Here is a 22,495-nt window from a genome sequence, read left to right on the forward strand (position 1 = left end):
TAGCTTAACCTATTCCATGAAAGTCCATTCTTGATTTCTAAGGATAAATTAGCAAATGGAAGCATTTGCAAAACTCCAGACCGGGGTGGGGGGTGTGTGGCTAGGAATGGGGTGTAACCATTTAAGCTACCACCAGCAATGATGGCATCCCAAATGGGTGTCATTTGTGTCCCAGCTGCTCTGCCTGTAATCCAGCTCCCTGTGAAATGGCCCAGGAAGAGCAGCAGCAGTGACTCAAACACATGGGTCCCTGCTACCCAGGTTGGAGGACTCAAAGAAACTTCAAACCCGGCAGCTGTGGACATGGCGGGGGGTGGGGAGGACAGCAAAAGGAACATCTCTCCACATATGTAACTCAATCCCTCCCCCCCAAAAAAACCCACAACACTGGATGAAGGAGCTCTAACTGTTCACTGTGCACACACGGTGTGGAGCTGTACACCACATGGTCCAGGCCAGGTGCTGTGGGACCAGGAGCAAGTCCTCAGATGGGGTAGCTCCACGGAGCCAGGCCCCATCCCCCAAGTCCCATGCTGTCAGCTGCAGTCTCCTCTTACTGCTTCAGGCTCCAGGCACTGGCATAAGCTCTTGCCAAATTCTACTTGCATTACTGAAAATGGAACAGGAAATAAACAATAAAACTAAAAAGAAAAAGAGCAGGAGATAAACACACAGGAAGTCAAACAATAAAAAAAGAATTGAATGACAATGGTGGGTCAGCCCTATCAAACCATTTCTTAATTAAATATATGATTTTCAATTCCTTACTCTATAACCTAAACAAAGCAGTTCAGTAAGTTTATTGAATCTGCCTGTATAAAGGTCAACCTTCATAACTTCAAGATAATCACATACAAAGGAAACATTTAAACACATGGGAAACTTTGCTATTTAGAGGAATTTCATAAAGCCTTTTGTTAAAAGAAAAATGCACTTGAGCCAGCACCTGCTATTTCCAGGGTCCACCCCAGAAGGGGAGGGGCCAGGATTAGGTTCCAAAAAGGCATGCAGCTCAAACAATCTCTTCAACAGCTGTACTAAATGCCCTAAGCACCTGAATGCTTTTGTAAGAAGGACACCTCCCACATTCACCCAGAGAGAAAAATTAAGCTGTCCTTTTTTTTTTTTAAAGCTTCATTTCATCTTTATTGGAAAGGCGGACATACAGAGGAGAGACAGAGAGGAAGATCTTCCATCCAATGATTCACTCCCCAAGTGACCGCAATGGCCAATGCTATGTTGGTCCGAAGCCAGGAGCCTCTTCCGGGTCTCCCACACGGGTGCAGGGTCCCAAAGCTTTGGGCCGTCCTCAACTGCTTTCCCGGGCCACAGGCAGGGAGCTGGATGGGAAGCGGGGCCGCTGGGATTAGAACCAGCGCCCATATGGGATCCCGGTCATGCAAGGTGAGGACCCTAACCACTGCACCACCGCGCCACCGCGCCGGGCCCAAATAAGCTATCCTAAAGTAGGATTAATAATGAGGTAACCATCAATATTCACTGAGCACTTACGCAGTTTTATACTGCTCTAAAGAGTCTCCCTATGTATGTGCATGTATGTATTAATTTCATCTCAGGACACAATAGCTATTCCCATTTCACATTGTGACAAATGGTCCGTGAAAGAGCAACGAATATTCTAAAATCCACTTGGAATAATCAGCTTTGGATCATTTTCAAACATGGATGCTCCCAACTCAAATTCATGAGCACCTGGGATCAAGTCCTGCTTCTGCTTCAAGTCCAGCTTCCTGCTAATGTGCTACGACATGAGGCCCTGCCACCACATGGGAGACCCAGGTGGAGCTCCTGGCTCCTGGCTTGGCCTGATCTAGTCTGACTGCTGCAGTCCTCTGCAGCCTGAATCAGCAGATAGAAACACAAACACACACACTCACTCACTCACTGTTGCTTTGCCTTTCAAATAAATAAACTCTCTAGCGCTGATGGTTCTCTACTTATGAATCAGTTACAGAAAGAGAGGGCCCATCAGAGAGGTTTCGTCTGCTGGTTCATTCTCCAGGTGGCCTACAAACAACCATGACCCAGCCAGGCTGAAGCCAAGAGCTCCACCCAAGTCTTCCACCCGGGTGGCAGGGGCCCAAGCACTGAGTCATCTTCCACTGTTTTTCTCAGGCCATTAGCAGGGAGCAGCTGATACACAAACTGGAACCCATATGGGATATCAGCAGCTGCATCACATGGCTGGCCCTCCCGATGGCTCTTAAACTGAAGTATGTTACAGACCAGAGTCTTTTCAAGGTCATTATAAATTATTTTCTGAAAGGCAGAGATACCTCCCATCAGCTGGTTCACTCCCCCACTGCCTGCAACAGTGGGTGGGGATAGGGATGGGGATTCAGGGGTGGTGAAAGCCGAGGACCTAGAACTCAGTTCTATTTCTGGGTAGCCACTCAAGCTCTCAAGCCATTGCCTGCTATTTCCCAAGATGAACGACAGCGGGAAGCTGCAATCAGGAACATAGCTGTGGCTCAAATCTGGGACTCAGGTGGGCCGTGGGCAGCCTCAGCAGAAACAAGCAGCATCTTATTTATTTATTTTGAATTTTCTAATTATGTGGTACAATTTTGTATAGACTGGGATTTCCCCTCCACAAACTCCCGTCCCCCGACAGAATTTTCTCCATTTTGTCAAGCAGCGTATTAACAGCTCTAAGGAAGGCCCACTACTCCTGTCCATTTGAATAAAAGCATTTCTCTTGGCTCATGGAAGCAGAAGGTAACTGACCTGCACAGATCCAAAGGAAAGTCCCAGACAGATCTCTGGTGGACCGGCAACAGAACACTGACAGAAGTAGCGCTTTTCCATGAGGAGTAAACACCAGAAACCAACTTCTCTGCAATAGCAACTGAGCCTCCCACATGTTCATCAAACACCTACCCTTCAAATGTCACCCAACAGATACCACAGTCAACAGAACTCACAGGGTAGGAGACCCAGTGTAAAGAGCAGAGCCACTTCACAAACCCTACCCCAAATGCCACCCTCCCTCCCTGCTGTGGAAAAGTCTGCTCCACCATCCTCTTCCTCAGTCACCAGCCATCGGTCACTTAACACAGCCACTGCCCATCTTCTCTCCATGTTTGAGGAAAGGCTGGCATTTTATGTCCCCTAAAAAGACAAAAGTGCACCCCTAAACAATTTTAACAGAACACGTGTGTCTATGAGTATGTAGGGGGGAATCTCCATGTTTCTGCCAACTCCCACCCTAGTTCTTCCATTTTGCCCTTCACTCTTCGCCTGTCTCCATCACCTGTTAACAGCTTTACATCCCTTTTTCCACTGAACTACCGAAGCACTAACTCGGCTGGGCCCCCCCTCCTCACAGGCGCATGCATCCCGGCCCCAGCACCACACCTCTATGTAAGTAAAGGCTCCTGCTTCCTCTCAACTCCAGCACTATGCCTTCCACGGCCACTCACCACCAGGCACCCTGTCCCTGAAGCAGACCTTTGCTGTGTCCTTCATACAGCACTCAGCCCAGGGCCTTGTGATGCCAGCGTGCACTAACCAGTGTCACTTCTAAAGACTGCACACTGCCAAGCAGCAGGAGTCTCCTAAGTGGAACATTAGGGGAGTCTGACTAATCAACAGCAGGACAGTCTGGGAAGCAGACTGCCCTAACCCCTGCTTCTCTGAGATGAGAGGTGCAGGAAGTGGAGGAGGTGAGGGCTCAGAGCACACACCCCAGGCCATGGCCACTCTTCATCTAGCTCACTTTTCTGCAAGGCAAAAAGTAGTCTGACTTGCATAGCAGCTTCCCACCCCCAGCACTCTAGTTATGCAACATCAGATTTTAAAGAAAATCCTACTCACCAGCCATGTGAAAACAAATACTTCCACAATAGTTATCTGACTGAATACTGTCCGTTTAACTTTGTTGTCAATAACCTCTGGAACAGAAAACTATACAGACATACAGGCATTCCGCATTCAGTTAGGTAACCTCAGCTTCAAAGCCTAAGTGACGTCCTTTAGATACTAACACACACAGACACTGCAAAGTCTCCCCATGGATCTTTACTTTATTAAACACAGCTGTCTAGGGTCATGTTTACACAGATTAAAAAAAAAAGGCCAGTCAGCATCAACACTAATAAAATTTTTGATAAGCAGACTCCTATACACCCAAACTAAAAGCAGGAAGACAGTAACAAGCTTAAAAACATTTCCATATTTAAGGTTTATGTTATAAAAAGATAATCAAGCTTTTTCCCATTTTCATATGTTAGTTATTTGTATGTATTTTTAAAGACACATACTTTCTTAGTTACTTCAACAGAAAATCTTAGCTTCCTGGATTCCATCTAAGTTAATTATAAAGTATGAACAGTTCACACCCAGAACCCTTAGGTACTTCAATTATTAACAAACCAAACCACAAAGGAGAACTGGATACCCAAGATTAGATTTTAGCACTCAGTTAACAGATGGCTCAAGTTCTTGGGCACCAGCCTCCTACCTGGGTAGAGGTTCCTGGCTGTTGCGGGCATCTGGGGAGTGAACCAGTGTAGGGGAGAAGTCTGCTTCTCTGTGCCTTTCAAATAATAAGCACCTAAAAAATTCTGGTAATAAACCTGTTCTTCTGTTTCCAATTGCCAATTTTATGGCAAATAACTATTAGTACAAGTAAATAATTGTAATCACAATTCACAAACTGCTTTCATTTATGACTTATGGTCCAAATTTTTCCTCTCAACCTTTCATACGGGATCCTAGGCAAGAAGGCCTTGAAGCTAAACATAGAGAAAGCAAATGCATCTTCCCCAAGCCTAGCTGCATCTGAGATGTAAAGTATGTTTTAGTATCCTTACCGCAGCTACCACACGCCTCCCAGTCCCCAGTCAGCCGGGGCCTCCCACACTCAGTGACTCATTACCTTGGAACCTCACGACCTGCCACCACTGTGCTGAAAACGAGACATAAGCTCACAGAGTGAATCTTGCTCAATCTCACAGCACCCACAGATGCCACTGAGGGCAACATGTATAAAACATTAGAGAGCAAGATTTGTAAAATATACCACATTTTGAGTTTTAATCATTTGATCCCCCACTGTATGAAAACATTCAGCAATATATCTCTATCTCATTGGGAACTGATACATCATCCATCATGTATTAAGTAACATTTCCCTCCCAATTTTAGAGAGCAAAGTAAAAGGCAAATCTGAGAAAAAGCGTTTAGTCCAAGATGACTTGTACAGGGATCAACAAGTGACATGACCCAGAGGCATACTAGAAGCTAATCTGCATCGTTCGGTAGGCTAGTATTCCAGCAGATTCTCCTACCTTCAGATCCTTCAGGGTCTCACAAAAGAGCACTTTCAAGAAAAGTTGCATTTACTGTCATTATTCCTGTTGCGAGTGAAACTGATGGGTGAGAACAACATTAAACACTAAAGAATAATCACATAGGATGCTCTTTATTTCCTGAACTTGCTAGGAAAACAGCTATAAATTTAACACCAAAGATAAATCCCAATGTGCTAGAAAACCATGATCTAATGGAAGCAAAATGAGATACAAGGTGTGAAGAAAGGTTTCAGCAGCAGTCTCAATACAGAAAAACAACGCTTGTGTATTATCACAGAATCCTAAAAAGGAGAGACACAGCCAGTAAGCAGGGCCCGTGTGGTGACCTGGCTGGTAAAGTCACCACCTGCAATACCAGAATCCACATGGGTGCCAAATCATGTCCTGGCTTCCCCACTTCCAAACCAGCTCCCAGCTAAGGGCGTGGGAAACGCAGGGGGAGATGACCCAAGTGTTTGGACCCCTGCACCCCTGTGGGAGACCCAAGAGAAGCTCCTGGTTCCTGGTTTTGATTTGGCTCACTGCTACCTCATGCAGCTAACTGAGGCGTGAACAAGCACATGGAAGATCTCTACCTCTCCCTCTAGCCTATAACTTTCTTAAACAAAAGCTACATCTGTAAAAGTCAAATCAAAACAAAAGACAAGGGCCCAGCGCGGTGGCGCAAGTGGTTAAGGTCCTCGCCTTGCACGCCCAGGATCCCATATGGGCGCTGATTCTATCCTGGCAGCCCCGCTTCCCTTCCAGCTCCCTGCCTGTGGCCCAGGAAAGCAGTCTAGGACGGCCCAAAGCTTTGGGACCCTGCACCCGCGTGGGAGACCTGGAAGAGGCTCCTGGCTTCGGATCGGAATAGCATCGACCGTTGCGCTCACTTGGGGAGTGAATCATTGGATGGAAGATCTTCCTCTCTGTCTCTCCTCTCTATATATCCGCCTTCCCAATAAAAAAATAATAAAAATAAATAAACCACTGGCTCCTAGCTTTGGCCTGGCCTGTAGGGCCATTTGGGCAGTGAACCAGTGGATGAAAGATTCTCTCTCTCTCCCCTGCCCTCTTCCAACTCCACTTTTCAAGTAAATCTTTTTTTTTTTTTAAGATTTATTTTCAAGTAAATAAATTCTGAAAAAAAAAATTCTTCAGGCTAGCAGAGGAAAAGAATAGCTTAGAGAAAGCTACTGACATGGTCACTCCCCAGAGGTTTAATACAAGCCCCCAAGATGGCAGAGACCTCCTGGCTCTACCCTGACCAGATCCATACTGCTGGCAACCTGCTCAAACTAAAACCATCTTCAGAGTGGAATGAGATAAGGTATCAAAGGCACACTCTTTAAACCAAGTGAATTTCCTTCTATTTCACAGAAGCACAGAATAATTTTCAGTTTCTCAGTTCAAGTTCAAGCAAATCATCTCTCCGGTTCAAATCCGCAGACTCTCTGGTTCAAAGTAACAGATGAGTTGAGGGGAACTCAACCAATCTTTCACTCAATTACCAGCTACTAAGCAGCTACTAAGAACCAAGCATGCTTTCAGGGACTGGGGAACAAATATCCAACCTTTACAAGTTTACATCATAGCTGGGAGATGGATTACTAAAGTACACACAATGCAGAAGGTCAAGAACCTTGGGGAGAGCAGGAAGCAATGTAAGTGTGTAAGTGTGGCCAAACACAACTGACGGTTACACTTAAAATTTTATAGTTAGGCTAGAGCCAACCAGTCCCTATAAGTAAAGCCTGTAAAAACAATGAGTGAGATGCTGTGCAGAGCACCAGTGGGGCTCCTCTGCTCCCAATCCTGCCTCCTGCTGATATGCCTGGCGGCCTTGGGAGACCTTGGACTCAGTCTAGCCAAATGCTAGCTATTGTAGGCACTTGAACAGTCAATCAGATACACTCTGCCTTTCAAATAAAATGAAAACAAGGAAAATTTTTAAAGGACGTATTTATTATTGGAAGGACAGATTTACATACAGAAGGGGGGAGGAAGAAAGAGAGAGAATAATCATCTCCCATCTGCTGCTGGTTCACTCCCCAAATGGCCACAATGGCAGGAGCTGACTTGATCTGAAGTCAGGAGGCAGGAGCCTCTTCCAGGTCTCCCACGTGGGTGCAGGGTCCCAAGGCTTTAGGCCATCCTCCATTGCCTTCTCAGGCCACAAGCAAGGATCTGGACAGGAAGTAGATCAGCTGGAACATGAACACACTCCCATATAGGATACTGGCACTTCAAGGGGAGGATTAGCCATGGTACCAACCTGCTTAGCCTACGTGGAAGGCCATAGGCACACGGCACACTGTGCCTACAGGGGAACCCCCTGACAATGATTTCAGCTAACTGAGACCTATTCACTGGGCATACATTGAGAGTGGTGGGCTACACCCCAGTCTCTCTTTTCTGTCCTTGGATGTGCTGTGCTGGGACTTCCTTGATACGCAACTCTAAGAAGTCAAACGAGACCCACAGCCTATTTGCCAGCCACATGTGATGAATGTGACCTGAGGCACAGCTTCTAGATGTACATATCTAACATGACTTGTGACTTGGTTGGAGGGTCCAGAGATAGACACGCCTTCTAGCCAGTTGCAATGTCATTGCTGGGTAGGAGGACTGTCAGGGACGCCCTTCTGCTTTCTCCTTTCCTAGTCTATATAAATCGTTAAACAGATGTGCCTGATCTTGTGGCCTAAGAAGACCATCACCTCACACCCTCAGTGGTTTCGGGGCCTGCTGACGGGAAAAATCACATGAAAAATTCAGAAATGGGGTATTAAGTTATCAGGATAACAAGGAAACAAAACATCACAAAAAGTAAGGTAGTGTTTTTTTGTTTGGTTTTCTGGAACTGGAAAACTCAGCATTGAATTAAGTTCTAAAATGTTTGTAGACCCCAAAATACTTAAAGGGACACAAATACAATACAGAGAAAGAACACTCTGGAATCAGGTTAAAAACTAATAATTATTTTTTTAAGGCACTCTCTTTTAGCAATTGTATATACAGTATTTCCCAAGTTCATAATAGTTGATAATACTAACACTAAATCTGAATGAAAAGGTGGAGGATTAGCCTGTAGAGCAACTACACTGGTCCCAAAAAAAGGTCTGCGGATGTTTTAATCCTATTCCACCACCAGATTTCTACTCAATTCCTTCAAAGACAATTCAGTGATTCTCACAGATTCTATTGGGTAGAATTTTAAATCCTTAGAACAGATGGTTTGGTGGCTGGCATATCAGCTAAACCTCCACCTGAAAATACCTACTCCCCATGTGGGCGCTGGTTTGCACCCCAGCTGTTTTACTTCCTATCCAGCTCCCTGCATGTGGCCTGGGAAAGCAGCAGAGGACAGCTCTCGTCCCTGTGACAGGCTGAGATGCTGCTCCCAGCTCCCTCCCGGCTTTGGGTAAGCTAAGCTCTGGCTTCTAACAGCTGTTTGGAGAGTGAAAGAGTGGATGGTAGACCTCTTTCTCTTTCCTTCTCTCTCTGTAAAAATCTGCCTTTCAAACAGAAACAAAGGGGAAGTGATTCAAAAGTATCAAGTAACATAAAACCTGTTAAAACTCCTTTAAAGTCATCCAACCAGCTTATTAGATTTCTCTCAGCCTATACAACTGAATAGAGTTATAATTATAATTATTTAACTCTCTACTCCTCCAGACTTTCTCTCCTAGATAAACTTCCTAGGTGTTCATATTCTGAAGCTGGATTTGGTCCCTTGATTCACTAATGTTCCTCCATTATGCAATTCACCCTAATCTTCTGAATCCTCTCAAAATTTGGTATCCGCACTGAAGGAATCTATCTCATTCATTCTGGCAACAAGTATTATTATTATCATTAAAATTTATTCTGTATTTTAGAAGGTTTGAAAGCAAATCGAGAGGGAGAGACCAAAAGTAGCCTGAGCAATCGCTTCATCTGCCATTCACGCCCCAAATACAACGTCAGAGAAAGACAAGGCATTGTATGTGGGTGGCAGGGGCACAGCAGCTGGGCCATCTTCTATCGCCTTCCCAGGGACACTATGAGAGAGCTTTACCAGAGGTAAAGCAGCGGGGATTCAAACCAGCACTCTGATGTGGGATTCCAGTGTACAAATAACGGCTTAACCTGCCGAAGCTTAATAATGACTCTAAAAATCATGCTTTGTTTTGGTCTTGCTTCTCATTTGTATATACTTGGAAGATAGACAGAGACCTTCTATTTACTGGTTCACTCCCTAAATGCTCCGGGCAACAGCTGGGTGGCTAGACCCAAGCCAAGAGCCTAGGAGCCAGGAATTCTAGGTGAGCCTTCCTGTGGGGTGGTGGCAGGGATCCAACCACTTGAGTCACCTCCTGCAGGAAGCTGGAATTGGAAGTGGAGCTGAGATCCGAACTTAGACATGTCAATACAGGATGTGGGTCACCCAAGTCCTTGCCAAATGCTCACTCCAACTTCTGTTGTATTTAATTCTCCACTTCTCCAGATTTGGTCTTCTAGGTGTCTTCACTGTGGCGTGAGGAGGGATGGAGGAATAACAGCAAGCTACTTCATGACCCTCAGGCAGAAATGAAGCCAATGTGTTGATTGTTTCAGCCTTGGTAATGTGACAAGACTTCAGCTCAAGGGATTTTACTTCTAAAACAATCTCATCTGTGCCTATGTATGCTAAGAATGTTTAAACACACCTCAAGCAGCTCATACTGTCAACAAAAAGGTATCTGGATTATTTTAGATCCTTCTGAGAGCCATGGACCAGTATCCTGCCCCACTTCACAAGTCAGTTGGTGTCTGGTTTCCATGGTAATGAGCACCCCATGAACAGATATAATTTGCCATTTGAGGGAGAATGGATGCATGCTGTGGCTTTGTTTTTTTCTTTTTTTAAATCAGGAATGAGGTAGGAGGAAGAAAACAATTATGGCTCAGATTTATAAACATGTAAAAAGTATGTTTCTTGACTCTGAATAACAAGATTTTATATTGCTTAGTTTACAGGAAAACACGAAAGGAATAAGAAGTCCAAAGAAAAACAGACATGTCAGATTGCTTTCTACTGTACACAGCCTTACACCCGTGCAAACTCAGCATCATGATCTTCCAGAACACATCAGAAGCTTCCAATCTGGTCACAAATACATGAACAAATAGGATGAGGAAAGGTTTAAACAGATGGAGAAACAAGCCAGGTTGAAGCAGAGAGGGCACATTTCAGGAAACAGGAAAGGACAGAAGGATGGCATAGGGGCTCCTGGAGACTGATGGACACAGGAAATCAGTGGAAACAACAGGGCAGTGCTGCAATGATCAGATATCCCAGTGGCAATCTGAACTCCACCAGCAACCAAGTCAGAAGGGGAGTTTACCAGGAATTTAGGAGGTAAACCCAGACAAAGAACCACCCATCCTGCTGGTTGGTTTGATTTGACCAGGCACAGAGACAGAACAGCAGATCCCAAACTGGCAGTGCCAGAACAGAGTGGATTTCACAGACCAAACTCCCAGTAGAGCCGAACTGGATACCATCTTGTGTAGGTAGGCAAAAGCTATGGGACAGAACTGCACATGCAATAAGCTGGGAGCAAAATAATTTCTGGCTCAAAGAATTGAAACAATGTGGCATTGTACAGGTTCTACCCAAAATAGGTCCAAGTAGCCCACAGACCTAATGGCCAACAGATCAAGAACTCCATGAGTGGCACATCATACACCATTTTGTACTGTATGGCAAAGGCTTTGAGACTGCAGGGACAACAGTGAGCGGCACAGGCACTGAGCTGGGAGCAAACTCTCGAGTTCAGTGCATTGCATTGGTCCAACAAGGAGAATAATACCGACTATGGCATTGTACGGATCAAAACAGGTCTGTGCAGGCCTCAGAGCTCACGGCCAGCAGGTTCTGGCAAGATCAGCAACACCACCAACTTACCTATATAGGACTCCTAGTGTCTCCCTAATCCTGGGAACTGAGTGAACCTCTGAGAAGTGAGAGAAAGGTTGAACAGACAACAGTGCTAACAGCAGCACAGGATCATAGGATGTGGAGAGTGCTGAGCCAGGAGCTAGGACTAGAGACCACAGTGGAAGTCTAACATAAGAACCCAGACTAGAACTCTGGAGGGAGTGGCACAAGTGACTGTTAACAGAGAATCGTGCACAATCCACAATAAGTAAAATCGAATTACAGACCTGTGGATGACACAGCTTAGAAACCTGCCCCAATGAGAAGAATCTGCTAACCAGAAGCATAATGACCAAGAACAAAAGAAGAGACAAATGTACAATGAATATTACTGAAGATTCCCCTACAAAGGAGCAAAACCCTTTGCCAACCTTAGAGTTCACTGAGGAAGACATCGAGAAAATGGGGGATACAGAATTCAAAATAATTGTAAAGCTTATCAGCAACGAGAAGCACATAAAGCAGGCATGCAAGGAATAAGTAACACAGGCAATAGCAACACCAAAACAAAATCAAGCCAAATTTTTGGAAATGAAGAGATACAGCAAATTAAAATTTAGTGGAAAGTCTCAATAGAATGAAGGAGACATAAGAAAGAATCTCAGAATTGGGGAAACAATTAAGAAGCTGGAAACAGAGCTGGGTCACACTTAAAAAAATTATTCAAGAATTTAGAGATGCTATTAAAAGGCCAAACATGAGTTATAGGAGTTCCAGAAGGCACAGAAACAGAAGCTAGGTTTAAAAACGTATTCAATGAAACAATAAAAGGAAATTTCCCCAACCTGGAGAAAAAACTGGGAAATAACACCCAGGAGAGGCACAGAACTCCCACTGGGCTTGACCAAAAGCGATCTTTACCAAGACACATGTTCATCAAACTCTCTTCAATCAAACATAAGGAAAAGATTCTTAAATGTGCATGTAAAAAAAATCAATTGACATATAGAGGACTGGCAATTCACAGCTGATCTCTCACAGGAAACTAACTCTACAGGCCAGAAGAAAATGGAGTGATATATTCCAGATTCTAAAAGCAAAAAATTGTCAACCCAGAATAGCATAACCAGCAAAGCTCTCCTTTGTCTTTGAAAAGAAATAAAACTCTTCCACAATAAAGAAAAGGTAAAAGCATATGCCTCTTGCAGACCTGCCCTACAAACACTTAAAGATGTTCTCTTGAGTGGGGAGCTGAATGGGAAGCAGGGCCGCTGGGGACATGAACTGGCGCCCGTATGGGATCCCAGCTGTGCAAGGTGAGGACTTTAGCCACCACGCTACTGCAGTGGGCCCATATTTTTTTCTTCATTTGAGAAAACACAGAATGGTTGTACACAGGATCGGCTCCTTAATGACTACAATAGTAAAGGGTGAAAGAGAGTAAACCAGGCAGCCAGGAACACAATCCAGCTCTCCCTTGACAGTGGCAAGGACCCAATCGCCAAGCAGTGTTTGACAACCCTCAAGACAGAAAGCTGAAAACTCTTACTGGCCTACCTCCTACAAGTAATCACCTTACTCAGATTCTTTGACTTCAGAAAGTCAGAGTCCTAAAAATCTGCATGAGGGCCTGGCGAGGTACCCTAGCAGCTAAAGTCCTCACTTTGCACGCACCAGAATTCCATATTGGCACCAGTTCTAATCCCAGCGGTCCAGCTTTCCATCCAGCTCCCTGCCTGTGGCCTGAGAAAGCAGTCAAGGACGGCCCAAAGCCTTGGGACCCTGCACCCATCTGGGGGTTCAGGAAGAGGCTCCGGTCTCCTGGCTTCAGATCAGGCTCAGTTCTGGCCGTTGAGGCCACTTGGGGAGTGAATCATTGGAGGGAAGATCTTCGTCTCTGCCTCTCCTCCTCTGACTTTCCAGTAAAAATAAATAAATAAGTAAATAAGTATTTTTTTTAAATTTGCATGAAATTCCAAATGAACCCTTGGCTATTTTCTTTGGTTTTATTAGAAGACAGAAGCAGCTAGCATGGTAGCTCAACAGGCTAATCTTCCACCTGCACGCACTGACATTTCACCTGGGCACTTGTTTGTGTCCCAGCTGCTCCACTTACCATCCAGCTCCCTGTTTATGGTCTGGGAAGGCAGCGGAGGATGGCCCAAAGACTTGAGCCACTGCACCCACAGGGGAGACCTGGAGAAGCTCCTGACTCCTGGCTTCAGCCTGCACAAGCCCGAGCCATTGCAGCCATTTAGGGACTCACAGAAGACCTTTTCTCTCTGTTTTTCCTTCTACCTGTAAATCTGTCTTTCAAATAAAAGTAAAATAAATCTTAAAGAGAGACTAACAGGAACACTTCTAACATTAAAAGTTAATCTGAAGGAAAAATAATGTCATGACTCATGGAGGTATTTTTAAGCATGCTTTTTTCACAGCTGACATGTTCCCATTTTACCACAGCCATCTGTTAACTCCACAGTACACCCATTTCTACATAAGTTTTAATAAAGACTATGACTAAACATTAAAATTTTGAAACTTATGAAAAAAATTAAAGCATCAACTATAAGAAACAAGGAATCATCCCGGTGGCCCCACTTCCCATCCAGCTCCCTGCCTGTGGCCTGGGAAGGAGTCGAGGATGGCCCAGAGCCTTGGAACCCTGCACTGCACGGGAGACCTGGAAGAGGCTGCTGGCTTTGGATCGGCTCAGCTCCAGGCATTGCAGCCACTAGGGGAGTGAACCAGTGAAGTTCTTTCTCCTCTCTGTAAATTAACCTTTCTAATTTTTTTAAAAGTAGTTAAAATGATTAATTTTATTAAGAATTTAAAAAATAAAGTTCTCTAAATTAAGAGACACAGCAGGTCCCTGATTGCAAAACTCCTGATCCAGCTTCCTGCTGGATCCCAGGCCCATAGAAAGCAAGAAGTAAGCACCGGGCCTGGCGGCGTGGGCTAGTGGCTAAAAGTCCTCACCTTGAAAGTCCCGGGATCCCATATGGGCGCCAGTTCTAATCCCGGCAGCTCCACTTCCCATCCAGCTCCTTGCTTGTGGCCTGGGAAAGCAGTTGAGGATGGCCCAAAACCTTGGGATTCTGAACCCATGTGGGAGATCTAGAAGAAGTTCCTGGCTCCTGGCTTCGGATCGGCATAGCATCGGCCGTTGTGGTCACCTGGGGAGTGAATCATCGGAAGGAAGATCTTCCTCTCTGTCTCTCCTCCTCTCTGTATATCTGACTTTGCAGTAACAATAAAATAAATCTTAAAAAAAAAAAAAAAAAAAGCAGCAGCAAGCATCACTGGCCGCAGCCCATTTTAGCATGACTCACAAAAGAACACAACCTCACTGACCAAGTATAGGAGGGCATGGAGCTGAGCATGTGCCTCTCAGCCAACACTGGGGGAGTCCCCCTCCCCCTTGAGAAGCTCAGAACTCAGCAGCAGCTGCTCGCTCCCCAACTCCCTGCTTCCATGATCTGACTAAAGCTTGGTGGGCAGGCCGACTCCGGTTCTGGGCACAAGAAAACTACAACCAAGCAGAAGAAAATATAAACAATCATATTTTTTAGAAACATCAAGGACAAATCACAAACAAGAAGCAAAGGACAGCCCTGAAGTTCGCACATGGGCTCCCATCACAGCCCCACTCCTGAATCCAAGCTCCTGATAACATACATCTTCGAACAGAGTATGTGATGGTTCAAGTAGCTGGCTGCCCTCAGCGCCCATGTGGGGCACTCGAGTTCCATTCACCCACCAATTGTCAACACTGGGGAGTGAACCTGAGGACAGGAACTGGGTGTGTGCCTTTAAATTATTTTTTTTAACTCAGTATGCTACCAATAAGACTAAAAGGAGTCAGTTACTGGGCATGAAGAAAGCATGCTTTCTCAGTAATTCAAAATACAAAGACAAAAAAGAAAAAGTCAAGAAAAGGAAAAAACACTGGAAGAGCAGACAAGAAATCTAGTATCTGAGTAACCAGAATCCAAGACAAAACTGAGGACAGGGAAAAGCGGGGTGAACAGCGTCATCTAGACTAGACAAGGCAGCACTTCCTAGCTGGCAGGGCTTGTCATAAATGAGGGCACATTATCACTGCTTCAAACAGAGGAACTCGCCCATCAGGATCCTTGTGACCCTCTTTGACTCTCCAAAAGAATGTGTATGTCTCCTGTGATTTGGCACATAATAAAAATCACACATTCCTCTCTGTATATTTTCACAGTCCACGCTTCATAGACAAAATGGATCCCATCTCTAGGAGAAAGAATAAATCCAAACGTCCCGAAAAGTGTTTTTTTAAAGATGTGTTCATTTTTATCGGAAAGTCAGATACATACAGAGGAGGAGAGACAGAAAGAAAGATCTTCCATCTGAAAATTCACTCCCCAAGTGACCACAAAGGCCAGTGCTGTGCCAGTCCAAAGCCAGGAGCCTGGAGCTTCTTCTGGTCTCCCATGTGGGTGCAGGGTCCCAAGCCCTTGGGCCATCCTCAACTGCTTTCCCAGGCCACAAGCAGGGAGCTAGATGGGAAGTAGAGCAGGGCCACTGCTGGAATTAGAACCGGCACCCATATGGGATCCCAGGGCATGCATGGGAAGGACTTTAGCCCACTAGGCTACTGCGCTGGGCCCATCTAGAAATGTCTCTAAGGTGCATGCTTTTTGTTTGTTTTGCTTTTAATATTCATTTATTTTTATTGGAAAGACAAAGCAGCTTGAAGGAGAGAAGGAGAGAAAAATCTTCGTCTACTGGTTCACTCTCCAAACTGCAACGGCCAGAGCTGTGCTGGACTGAAGCCAAGACCTAGGAGAGTCTTCCAGATCTCATATATGGGTGCAGGGTCCCAAGGACTTGAGCCAGCCTCTACTGATTTCCCAGGCCACAGCAGGGAGCTGGATGGGAAGTGGTGCAGCCAGGACATGAACCAGCATCCATATGGGATTCTGGCATCTGCAAAGTGAGGATTTAGACATGGAGCCATCATGCCAGGTTCCGTTTGACTGTTTTTACTCATTTGAGAGAGCTCCCAACCACTGATTCATTCCCCACAGGGCCACAAGGGGCTGTGGGGAGATAGGTCTCAATGACTCAGTCCACAGGTACAGTAGGGACTAACCATGTGAACCATCACTTGCTGTCTCCAAGGATTTACCTAAGCACAACCCTGGAAAACAGAACCAGGACTTAACATCAGGCAATTCAGGACCTGTGTGTCCCCACTGAAGCCTAAACACTAAGCCAAATGCTTGCTCCAAATCACTGGACGAAAGATTTTTCGGTATCTCCTATCTGTGTATCTACCTTTCCAATAAAAATACAATAAATCTCAGGGTTGGCACAGTGGGCTAACAGCTTAAGTCCTCACCTTGCATGCGCCGGGATCTCATATGGGCGCCGGTTCTAATCCCGGCATCCCCACCTCCCATCCAGCTCCCTGCTTGTGGCCTGGGAAAGCAGTTGAGGACGTCCCTAAGCCTTGGGACCCTGCACCCGCGTGGGAGACCTAGAGAAAGTTCCCGGGTCCTGGCTTTGGACTGGTGCAGCTCCAGTCATTGCGCTCGCTTGGGAAGTGAATCATTGGATAAAAGGTCTTCCTCTCCGTCTCTCCTCCTCTGTGTGTATCTGACTTTGCAATAAAAATAAATAAATCACTAAAAATAAAATAAATCTTAAAAAAAGTCTCAAATCCTTTCTCAGGCAAGTTACTTAGAGATTTTGTTCCATCATAAAAGACTAAACCATGAAAAAAGAAAGCATCTATAAAGGGAGGAATCCAACCGTGAACAGGCAGTTACCAAGCCCAAGATGACTCCGAGGAAGCCCCAGGTCTCCAGCTCTATGTGAAACAGTGGCCAGCAGCAGTCCACAGCGGGAGCCCTTCTTCAGAAACAGGAAGCTAGTACAAGACCCCAGTGCCTGAGCTTCCTGAAGAGATCTGCACAAGCTGCAATATAAACTAAATTAATGACAAACTAAGAGCAAAGTGAAGTAAAAGTGGCTACAAATCACTATAAAGCCTAACTGTGAACAACACTTGCACTCCTCCAATCCAAGCAGCTATGATGCTGCTGAGTGAGAAAAAGAGCTGGATGCATTTGACAGAATGGGAATTAGAAGGTAGTACCTGAAGCTGAGAAATCAGAGCGTTAGAAAGCTATTAGGAATGTTCTGGTAAAAGCAATAGCAATAAGCTGCAAGAAAGAAACATACTGGGCCCGGCACAGTAGCCTGGTAGCTGAAGTCCTCATCTTGCACATGTTGGGATCTCATATGGTGCCGGTTTGTGTCCTGGCTGCTCCACTTCCCATCCAGCTACCTTCTTGTGGCCTGGGAAAGCAGTTGGGCATGGACGGTCCAAAGCCTTGGGACCCTGCACCCACGTGGCAGACCCAGAAGAACCTCCTGGTTCTTGCCTTTGGATCAGCTCAGCTGTGGCCACTGCCACTCGGGGAGTGAATTAATGGATGGAAGACCTTCCTCTCTGTCTCTCCTTCTCTCTGTATATCTGACTTTCCAATAAATAAACAAATCATTAAAAAAAGAGAAAGAAATGCACATACTGACATGTAGGAGAGTGGTGAGAGCTAAACTGCAGCTTTTCAAAACAAGACTTAAACAGTGTTACTGACTCAACCACTTTATAAAATAAAAAACAAAATAAAATATAACATAAAATAAAAACATGGCAATAAAAAGTCCAAAGTATTTCAGTTCAGATTAAAAATGTGCCCAAGTATCTTTCATTTGCTGCATTCTGCAATTTTTCTACAATAAAAGATGACTGCACCACAAGAACATAATCACCTGAGAGCCCCAACCGCGGGCACGTCCAGCACTTGCCTCCCACGCTGGGGTCACATGCCCTGCAGCCTGGCTGCCTGGGGACAGGAGAGGCGGCCGCTGCCCCTCCGGGAGCGAACACTGCGTTTCACTGAGGCCTGTACCTGCTGACTCCCCGCCTCGTTCACACTGCTTTTCCCTGGGCAATCATAGAATCAGGCCGTTTCCACTTTTGCCATGACAAATTCAAATTATAAAAATACCCTAAAATGGTAGTTACTTGATTTTTCTTCTCTGCAGTATTTCCAATACCAAAATTTTTCAAGATGTGTGTTTACATTGTGATACATTCTTTATGCTCAGCACTGGTTTTTATTTTCTGTCTCCACATGCCAATCAGGCTGATGCTTATCTGGCTAGATCGCTCTTGGGGAGACGTCAGAAAACAGCTTCAGACAGCAGATCGAGGCCCGTCCCCGCTCACCTCCGGAACGGACAAGGACAGCGATGGGCACCACAGGACACTAGAGACAGAATGTGCTTAGCCAGGACGGAGCCCATCTGCAGACAGATGTGGTCCAGCCACAGCAGTGCCACATGTTTTCACTTACTCCTTTAAGAACAGTTTAGTTTGTTTGGATTTAGTATAGAGTTGTTTCTAGATTTAAGGAAAACTAAACAAGGTTTACAGTTTGTTAAAATTCAACAGGCAGCCATGAAGAAACTCTAACCTACGGAGACTTTTTTGCACTTAAAATGGAGGTAGGATAGACATACCTGAGGGCACGGCCTGCACCTCATCTCCATTCTCTCTTACGATGCCAAAAATGGTCTAATCTTTATTTAGTAAGGCCTGGTTTGTGTGGCTTGGAGATTCCCACTCCAAGGCCATAAAACTTTTCTACTGACAGGAAATGCTACTTAAATTTGCCTCTAAACTGGCAAAAACAAAAAACAAAAACAGACAAAAGCCAAGTTGCTACCTGAATACTTTTGTTAAAGTCAAATTAATTTTTCACTGATTTACACAGAGACATATTTCCAGATTAGTGCCTGCTGCCAGCTTAATCTTAGTCAAAACTTCATGTTCTCAGAGCAGAAATTAACATAAATATTATCTCTGCCAGTCTCTATGTAGCTCAGACTTCAAAAAGCTCAGCTGGTTTTTGCTGCCTACACCCACCCTCACGTCACCCTTCCCCAAACAGCAGCCCAAGTGCTTTGCTTTGTTGTTGAAACAGCTTACTTTTTCCATCCAGAGTTTTCCCAAACTATTTCAGGGTCTTTCAATTCTGCCAATGACTAAAGCCCTCCTGGGAACAGCGGCCTCATTATCACTACTGAAAACAGTCACTCCTAATACAGACTGATAAGGATCTGGAAACTCATTGTAACTTGCGGAATGCAATCCCACCCTACCCCATCTAAAGACAAAATGCATTACAAATGGAATCAAGCATTACAAATGCAATCAAGCACCACTGCACAGCCCTGTCTTCATGTTCCAATCAAACCAGAGTCTGTGGCCTGGGAAAGCCCAAAGCCTTGGAACCCTGTACCCATGTGGGAGACTTCGAGGAGGCTCTCGGCTCCTGGCTTTGGACTGGTGCAGTTCCAGACATGGCAGCCACTTGTCTCTCCACCTCTCTGTGGATCTGACTTTGCAATAAAAATAAATAAATCTTAAACAACAACAACAAAACCAGAGTCTTGTGTGTATTCCTAGTTCTTAACTGCTGTTAACAACATGCTATTCAGTCTGATAGAATCATGACTCCTTATGAAGGACTATACTATTGTAGCAATGTAGGGGAAACTGTCGGGAGATGGGAGTTTGGCAGGGAGTCCTAGTCCCTACAAAATTGTACCATAAAATTCAAAAATTGCAAAAAACCAAACCAAAACAAAAACTGGCAGTAAATACCCTAAAATTTCAAGATAATGTGGCCTTTCAACTCATCTTCTGTGTCAGAAATATTCTGTGTGCAGTACATGTGCTGTGTGGGTAACTTTTGTTCTCGGCAAGCTAGTTAGTCCTCCTGCTTGGAAAACCAGCAGCAAATACACTCACATAAGAGGACTTTTCCTACATCCCATTAGAGGAACAAACGCCTGAAGCTTAATTCTTACAAAAACTATATGCAAAGAATTATTATGAATGCAATCTGGGCCATTGTGGAAGCCCGTGCAATTCAATCCCTTTGGCACTGTATTTATTACAGACCCCTTCGTTGAAAAAACAAAAATGTTTTATGTTTTTACTTACTTGAGAAAGAGTTCTTTCTGCTGGTTTACTCCCCAAATAGCTGGGACGGGTCTGGTTAGAGCCAAGACCTGCCAACCAAATCCCTCCACACACATTCTGAGTGGCAGGAACCAGCTACTAAAAGCATCACTGGCTGCCTTGAATCCAGGCACTCCAATACTGGATGCACGCAGCGCCTTAACCACTAAGCCAAACACCTACCCCTCTGAAAGTGTTTAAAGCAAAAAAATTACACGAGCAATATTTAATAATATATATACACATAAAGATTAAATATCTTAAAATATTTTCAAACCATATTAAAAACTGTCCAACACACTTCATTTCTAATATATGAAAAATAAGAAGTTCTAATGACAAATTATTAAAATTATGATAATGTTCAAATATTAATAAATAACTTATGCCTTCAAGATGACTGCAACACAACATTGCAGCAAGAAAATATCTATAATTTTTGGTCCAAAACTGTAGCTTAATAGTTAAGTGCTTGACAGTGGTGTCTCATATGGGAGCACTGGGTCAAAGCCTGGCTGTTCTACTTCAGATCCAGCTTCCTGCTACTGCGACTAGGAAAGCAGCAGAGGTTGGCTCAGGAGTTCTTGATCCTTTATCACCCATGTGGGAAACCTGGATGAAATCCCAGCTTCTGAGTTCTAACTAGAGGCTATTTGGGGAGTGAGTCAACTGATGCAAGATGGATTGTTTCCTCTACCTGCCATCCTCACACACTCAGCCTTTCAAACAAGTAAAACTGCATCTTTGCAAAGAAGAAACAAAGTATCTGTGAGTTCAACTGATGGCAAACTTAGTTATTGCGAATATTACTGTGGCTGGACAGGAATACCAAATTGTACAAATTAGCAAAAACAAACATTTTTTCCCTAATTTAAACCCAAGGACCCTTACAATTTTTTCTTTTTAAAGATTTATTTATTTTTATTACAAAGGCAGATATGTAGAGAGAAGAGACAGAAAGATCTTCCATCCTTTGGTTTACTCCTCAAGTGGCCACAAAGGCTGGAGCTGAGCTGATCCAAAACCAGGAGCCAGGAGCCTCCTTGGAGTCTCCCACATGGGTGCAGAGTCCCAAAGCCTTGAGCTATCCTCTACTGCTTTCTTAGGCCACAACAGGGAAACTGCTTGGGAAGTGGAGCAGCTAGAATACTAACAGGCACCTATAAGGGATCCCAGCACATGCAAGGCAAGGATACTAGGCCATTGTACTGAGCCCAACCCCTACAATTTTTAAAGCATAATCCATACTAGAGCATATGAAGACATCAACTGGTACAATTCTTTCAATTTTAAAAATAAGGGAACTAAGGAGAAATTGATAATTCCTGCCTGAAGTATTCCGATTTCAAATCACTAGGTATTGTTTCTAGTAAATCATTGTTTTCTTCCAAAGGCCTGAATCTTTCATATGCACCAATACTTAGCACTTCCGATGTAAATGTAAAGAACAAGGCGTTTGGAGTGGGAGTTTGGTCTAGCTGCTCAGCTGCTTGTGTTCTGTATAAAGCACTGCTACGGGACAAGGCAAGGACCAGTCAGGCTTGCTGAGTTGTAGACACCTGCAGCCACAAGCCCAGCCCCAGGTGTAGTATCACCCGTGCACTTCTCAGTCAAGCAGCCCCTTCCCAGGATGTGTCTCCTTCACCTGAACCATGTGAATAGCCACTCTCCTCTCTGATCCACTCTCCACTTCACTCCCTTACCCCTTTTCTCCTTCTGGTCCTCTCCTCACCTATGTTTGCTTCTGCATGTACATGTGTGTTTGCTTTCTCACATTCTGAGTAAAATTTACTTTAAATATGCCAGCATTAAGAATTATTTATACAGATTCATAACTGTTGAACTATCAAAACCACTTGAGCAAGACCCTCGGAGCATGCCCCACATCAGGGAGCTGGGATGGGTGGGAGACTGGGTGGGGTTTCTCCTTTATCTCCCCCTTTACCCCAGATACAGGAAAAAAAACAATGTGGAAATAATAGTCTTACCCACTTTCCTATAGCCCTTGAAACTTTGTGCCCTAATTAACTATGTAGATTGTAAAAAATACAGGGAAAAATTTTTTTTAAAATTGTTTATGGGGCCCGGCGCGGTGGCGCAAGTGGTTAAAGGTCCTCGCCTTGCACGCCCGGGATCCCATATGGGCGCCGGTTCTAATCCCGGCAGCCCCGCTTCCCTTCCATCTCCCTGCCTGTGGCCTGG

At 44.7% G+C, this 22,495-nt stretch overlaps 1 protein-coding gene across 7 annotated transcripts in view; it reads right to left on the bottom strand.

Annotated features, from left to right (window-relative positions):
• Nucleotides 1-22,495, bottom strand: part of FBXO34 (F-box protein 34) — a 73,198-nt gene that overhangs the window by 14,543 nt on the left and 36,160 nt on the right. For 5 of the 7 annotated variants that reach the window (XR_005882666.1, XR_005882667.1, XR_005882665.1 and 2 more), the window contains exon 1: nt 3,838-5,729. The exons of 1 other annotated variant lie outside the window; for it this stretch is intronic. The gene's annotated coding sequence lies outside the window, so the exon portion shown is untranslated. Of the gene's footprint in view, nt 1-2,748; nt 2,806-3,837; nt 5,730-22,495 lie in introns of those variants that run through there. One more of the 7 variants, XM_040970271.1, reaches the window with a different exon arrangement.

Source organism: Ochotona curzoniae, unplaced genomic scaffold (genome assembly GCF_017591425.1).
Source record: "Ochotona curzoniae isolate NIBS_2020 unplaced genomic scaffold, NIBS_Ocur_1.0 scaffold_4701, whole genome shotgun sequence".
In the NCBI taxonomy this organism is placed as follows: Eukaryota; Metazoa; Chordata; class Mammalia; order Lagomorpha; family Ochotonidae; genus Ochotona; species Ochotona curzoniae.